The sequence below is a fragment of the Penaeus monodon genome, chromosome 37 (assembly GCF_015228065.2).
Source record: "Penaeus monodon isolate SGIC_2016 chromosome 37, NSTDA_Pmon_1, whole genome shotgun sequence".
Lineage (NCBI taxonomy): Eukaryota > Metazoa > Arthropoda > Malacostraca > Decapoda > Penaeidae > Penaeus > Penaeus monodon.
The window spans coordinates 11872965-11880464 of NC_051422.1; positions in this window are offsets into that span (position 1 = coordinate 11872965).

Consider the following 7500-nt stretch of genomic DNA (forward strand, 5'->3'; position numbering starts at 1 on the left):
GCATTCATTATTCTGCAGTGTTGAAATACACATTTAAATTATAAATTGTTTCGTTTTTTTGTTACATTGTTTACTATTATTCTTGTTATTTTATTATTGCTGCGTTGCGGTGCTGCCCTTAATGCTAAAATGATAAAGAAAGAACCGAAAAAGGGAGGAGGAGGAACCACGGAAAAACGGGCAGTAATAAGAAAAAAGAAAATGGACCTAATGTGGAATCCTCACCTCACTCTGCAGACAGGCCTTATCCCCCTTTATCTTCATGCAGGGTGACCCAAAGGCCCAGATATTCCCGAAAAGCACTGCTCTGCGTCCTGTAATCAGCTGGGCATGACTTCATTTCCTGAGAGAGCAAGCATTTTTTAGGGAAACCGCACAGTCATCTCCCCAAAGAAGCGTTTGGGAGTTTATTTTTTTTCGTTACCAATCCGAACGAACGAAGAGAGATGCCCGAGAAAATGAATAATGGAAGCCAAATATTAGCTGAACTATGATGATTATTATCATGATAGTTTTTATTGGAAGCAAAGTAAAGCAATGATGAGATAGATATCACACACACACACACACACCCCCACACACACACACACACACACACACACACACACACCCCACACCCCAACATATTATATAATATATATATTATATAAATATATATATAATATAAATATAATATATATATATAAAATAATATATAATTTTTATTATAATAAAATTATATATTATATATATATATTTATATATCTTATATATTAATATATATTATATATATAATATATAATATATATATAAATATATATCTAAAATATATTATATTATTATTATATTTAATTTTATCTATATAAATATATATTATATATAATATTATATATATATATATTTATTTTTTATATATATATATTTTTAAAATTTATATTTATTATATATCATATATAAAATTAATATAATATATATAATATATATTATTTATATATATTTAATTATATTATATTATATATATATTTATTAATATATATTTTCTTCTCTATATATATATATATATTATGTATATATTATATATCTATATTAAATCTATTTCTCTATATTTTATATATTTATCTTCTCTTATATTATCTATATATATATATCTATATATTATCTTTTATTCTCTTATTATCTTATATATATATATATTCTTTATTTATCTTCCTTATTTATTTATTTTTCTCTCTTTTATTTTATTTTATTTTATTACTATTTTAATTATTTTATCTCATATATATTATAATTATATTATCTATTATATGTATTATTTGTCTTTATATTTTATATAAAATTATTTATTATTATTTTATATCTCTTTATCTTTTTATCTATGATAAATTTTATCTATATATCTATTCTCTCTCTTATTATTTCTATTTTATATTATTTCTATTCTCTTATATATAATAAATGATGATTTTAATATAGGAGTGTGGCAGGCTTGTAAACTGTAATACGTAAATGACGGAATATTCAAATAAATGCGAATACATAATTGTGTGAATAAATATCTGAAATATAAGGAAACATTGACAGAAAATAAATAAAAAAACAATTCCTTTGCATTACTCGCATGTATCACGGGGAATAAATATTTAATAAAGTATAGAGATGTTGGCTATCCTGCATCCCCCCCCAAAAAAAAAAAAAATAAAAATAAATAATAAATAAAAAAAACTAGTAGCAGTGCTTCAAATTTCTTAAAGGTTTGTTACCTCTCTAGGGAAAACGTGTGAGTATTACTTACTTAACCGCCCAAAAAATGTTTTAATAAATTCAGTGATGTTGCAACATACCGTATTTTCTTTGCCGGGAAATTTAAAGTTTTGTTTACTGCTTATTTATAAATAGTGCATTCTGTCATTAAGGTGGTATATCGTGGTAATATAAGTCTGATATGAGAATACAGGTTTCCGATAATGTTATAATTTCGGTGTATTTATATCATATTTATGAATGTGTTTTTCATATTGTGTATCATACCTAGGTCTCTCTCTCTCTCTCTCTCTCCTTCTCTCTCTCTTCTCTCCTCTCTCTCTCTCTCCTCTCCTCTCTCTCTCCTCTCTCTATATATATAAAATATATTATATATAAATTATTATAACCTGGGTTTTCAAATCCTGGTCAGGGAGGGTTGTTATTTGTCGATACATGCGGCATTGCATTATTCCATCTTTCATATATATATATTATTATATATATATATATATATATATATATATTTTATATTATAGATAGATAATAGATAGATAGATAGATAGATAGATAGATAGATAGATAGATATAGATAGATATTAGATTTAATGGATAATGATAATGATGATAATAGTAATAATAAAAACAATAATGATAATGATAATAGATCAATAAAAATGATGACGATGATAATAAAAAAAGCATAATAAAAAAATAGAAAAAATATTAATAGTAATGATAATGATAAAAAACAGTGATGATATGAATATGATACTAATGATAATAAAAATGATAATAATAAAAAGTAACGAAAATAATGATAATATATATTTAGTAAAAACATAATAAAAACAATAATAACAACAATAACAATAATTATGATAAATTTTGATGATTACGACAAAATAAAAATGATAACAGTAATAATAATAATGATAAAAATAACAATTGAAATAATAATAATGATAATAATAATAATAATAATAATAACAATAAACGATAACGATAACGATAATGATAATGATAATGATAATGATAATGATAATGAAAATGATAATGATAATGATAATGATAATGATAATGATAATGATAATGATAATGATAATGATAAGATATGATATTAATAATAATAGTAATAAAAAAACAAAATGATAATGAAATGAAAACCAATGTTTTTAAATAAGATTAATAGTTATAGTTATTGATAATAACAACGATGCTAAGAACAAAACTAAAATGTAGTAAATACGATGATGATAATGATAATAAGAGACAACATTGTGTTAAAATTGATAAAGTATTATGGTGAAAATAAAATTATGATTATATCCCTGAAGTTATTCTACAATCCATTTTGACACTTTTATTGGGCTTTGATCTAGCGTATAGTACTTGATTTATTCTCATTGACCTTTCTCCATTATAATATTACTCGTTTCTAATTTCCCCTAATGGCTTTTCCCCTCTTTTGAAATATTGATATGATTCTGTTACTTCCTGCGCTTCTCCATCCCCATCCCTCTGTAATAAGACAAACAGTTGCGTTTTGAATTTAGAATGTCATTTAGTTAATGATAGATGGAATTCCCCGTTTGCGCATTCCCCTTTTTTAATATCACTGTTACTACATATCTGTTTACTTTGGGTGTTCATGTTGGTGTTTTTATCAAGTGCACGTGTGTCTTTATATGCCAATGTATGTGTTGCACCTTTTTAGAGTATATGCTAAAGACAACCTGATAAAAAGGGGGAATAACAAATCGTGGCATTTTGAATCAAATGGTAGGGTTTGGAAAATACATTATAAAACGAAAAAAAAAAAAAAAAAAAAAAAAAAAAAACTCTAAGGACGGTAGGACAAAAGAAGAAAGCTTTTTTTAACTAAATGAGGTACAGCTGGGTATGGGGTATGGCTGCATAGATGGATATGACTAAAGTATAATTTCTATAGTATAGCTGCGTGCGGCATAGTTATGGACGAAAAATGGGGTCTTGTTATGCTCTATAAAAATAACACTGGATTTTTCTTTAAAAGATCATTAATTCAAATTGATAAATTACACGATGGATTGCAATGATGCCTCTTTCCCTTGCACTACTCATTATGCAATGCCCCTCTTTATGCATAAGCCAGTGCATTAAATTGACAACCACGAGCAGGGATGTTTGAGATTTCGTTCCTGTAAAAAATCAGTTTAAGAGGTCATCAGTGTACACCTATCATATTGTTAATTTGTCCCGTCTATCTGTCTAAATACCTATCTATCTATCTGCATTATGCCTACAGATATGTGTGTGTGTGTGTGGTGTGTGTGTGTGTGTGTGTGTGTGTGGTGTGTGTGTGTGTGTGTGTGTGTGTGTGTGCATGCGTGCGTGCATTGTGGTGTGTGTGTGTGTGTGTGGGGTCTATCCATATCAATTTTTGCTATCTAGCTATTTAGCCAGCTACTACTAGCTATCAATCTGTCTGTATTATCCCCAAATACACCACATACACACACACACACACACACATACATCCCTACATACATACATGCAAAACATACCCTACATACATACATACATACATACATACTACATACGTACATACATATATACATACATACATACATGCATGCATAGATAACGCATACACATACACATACACACACACACACACACACACACACACACCCACACACACACACACACCACACACCACACACACACACAGATATATATATATATATAATATATATATATATATATATATTATATTATATATATTATATTAATATATATATATATATATATACACATGATAATAATATAATAATAATATAATGATAATGGTAATAATAAAAACATGATGATTATAATAAAAATAACAATTAAGAAAAGAAAATAATGAAATGATAATTTATATAATAATGATATTCTAAAACACCCAAAGATATCATAACGTAGGTATTGTAACGATTTAAAGATAACGCAGTGATAATGATGATATACAATGATAATGACCAACCAATCTAATACAATAACAACAGTATGGTAACAGCTGATATAAGATATAAGTTTAGTGACCGCTTCCTGTAAGTCATAAAACCAATTGCCCTGAGAAATTTAGCTCGCGGATAGGTGCATGTGGGGTGTGTGTGTGTTGTGTGTGTGTGTGTGTGTGTCTGTGTTGTGTGTGTGTGTGGTGTTTGTGCGTGTGTTTGTTTTTGTTTGTGTGTGTGGTGTTGTGTGTGTGTGTTTTGTGTGTGGTGTGTGTGTGTGTGTGTTGTGTGTGCGTGTGTGGGGGTGTGTAGTGTGAGCATGTGTGTGCGTGCCCTATTTACCTAAGTTACACATGAGGGAATTTCTTTGATCAACATTTTCCCCTAAACAAATTTACGTTCAGAAATATTGCCATTTGCGGCTTTTAACAGAGGAAGAGTTAACTCGGAGATGGAATTATAACCCTCGTTAAAATTTTTCCTTCTCATTTGAATAATTCTCTTTGCCTCATTTCTCAGTCCTTGTCCCACCCGGGAGCGTGGGACCCCAAAAGTTACGAGCTTAGTGTGGGTTCCTCTCCACTTTGGGAAGAATCTGTCTGTCCCCTCTGTTTATGTGTCTGTGTGTCTGTCTCTTTTTTTCTCTCTCTCCTTTTCACTCCCGTACACAAGGTCATGCACACCACCACCACACACACACACACACACACGCACGCACGCACACACACACACACACCACACATACACCCCACACACACACACATATTATATATAATATAATATAAAATATTATATATATATATATATAATATATATATATAGATAAAAACACATATATATATATATATATTATATATATATATATATATATATATTATATATATATATATATAATATATATTAAAATATATATTATATTATTTTTATAGAATATATATATTATATATATATATATATTAATATATATATTATATATATATATATATATATGTAAAACACATACCACATATTTATATATAATAATAAGATAATGATAAAAATAATAAAATAATAATAATAAAATAAAAATAATAATAACAATATAATAATAATAAAAATAATATAAATAATGATAATAATGATAATAATAATAATAATAATATGACAATGGGTGGTTTGATAATGTAATAATGATAATAATATGATATAAAAAAAATACTACTGCTACTACTACTACTAATAAAATAAAAATAACGATAATAATAAAAATACTAATACTAGCACTACTAAGAGGGAAAAGTAACAGTAATTGTATTAGTAATGGTTATAGTAAAGTATTAGTATAGTAAAAGACTTAGGAATGTAATAGTAATAATGATAATATAAATGATAATAAATAATAATGATAATAATAATAAAAACAAAAACAATAATAACAATAATAACAATAATAACAATAATAAATAATAAAATAATATAAAATAATGATAATTATAATAATAATAACAAAAATAATAAAATGATAATAAAAATAATAAAATCTGTACTAAACAATCAGCAAAAAACAAACTTAAATGGACAAGGGAAGAGTATAATGAGGTAATGTACTGCTTTGCTATACACCAAGGAGCCTGCTGCAAAGGTTGTGACCCTATTTCTGTTAGTGTTCCATTTGCCTCAAACTTCATCACCCTAGGTCGCTGGTAGTGACTCGGTGTTGATTCTAATTAGCAGATCTAAAGAAAAGAAAGAAAATAATAATAAAATAATAAAATAATAATAATAATAATAATAATAATAATAATAATAATAATAGAATGATAATAAAAAAACAATTATAATGATAATAAAATTAAAGGGTAAAATAAAGTAAAAATAAAAATAAAAAAGAAAAAAATAAAAAAGATAAATTTAAAAAAAAAAATGTATTCGTAAAAAATAATATACTATCTATCTGTCTATCCTCTAAACGTAGGGATTATGTTATATGAAAATTATATATATAAATTAATATATAATATATATATTAATATATATATTATATATATATATATTATTTTATATTATATAATATATATTTTATATATATATATATTAAAATATTAATATATATAATATATATAATATATATATCTTTTTATTAAAAAAAATTTTTTTAACAAAAAAAATTTTTTTTTTAAAAAAAATGAAAATTTTTTTAAAAAGAAAAAGGGGAAGATTTAAAAAAAAAAATTTAATATTTCAAAAAAAAAAAAAAAAAAAAAAACAAAAAAAAATTTTTTAAAAAAAAAGGGGAAATAAAATTTTTCCCAAAATAATTCAAAACCCCCCCCTTTTAAAAAATTTTTAAAAAAATTTTTTAAAAAAATTTTTTCCCCTTTTTAAAATTTTTTAAACATTTAAAAATTTTCCCTTTAAAAAAAATTTTTTTTTTTTTTTTTTTTTAAATTTATTTTTTTTTTCTTTTTTAATTTATTTAAAAAATTTTTTTTTATTAATATTTTTTTTTATTTATTTTCCCCTTTTTTTTTTTTCCCCCCCCCTTTTTTTTTTTTTTTTATTTTTTTTGGTTTTTTTTTTTTTTTTTTGGGGGGGGGGGGGGGGAAAAAAAAAAAAATTTTTTTTTTTGGGGGGGTTTTTTTTTTTTTTTTTGGGGGGGGTTTTTTTTTTTTTTTTTTGGGGGGGGGGGGGGGGGGGTTTGTTTTTTTTGGGGGGGGGGGGTTTTTTTTTTTTTTTTTTTTTTTTTTTAACCCCCTTTTTAAAAAATTTTTTTTTTTTTAAAAAAAAAATTTTTTTTTTAAAAAAAAAAAGGGGAAAAAAA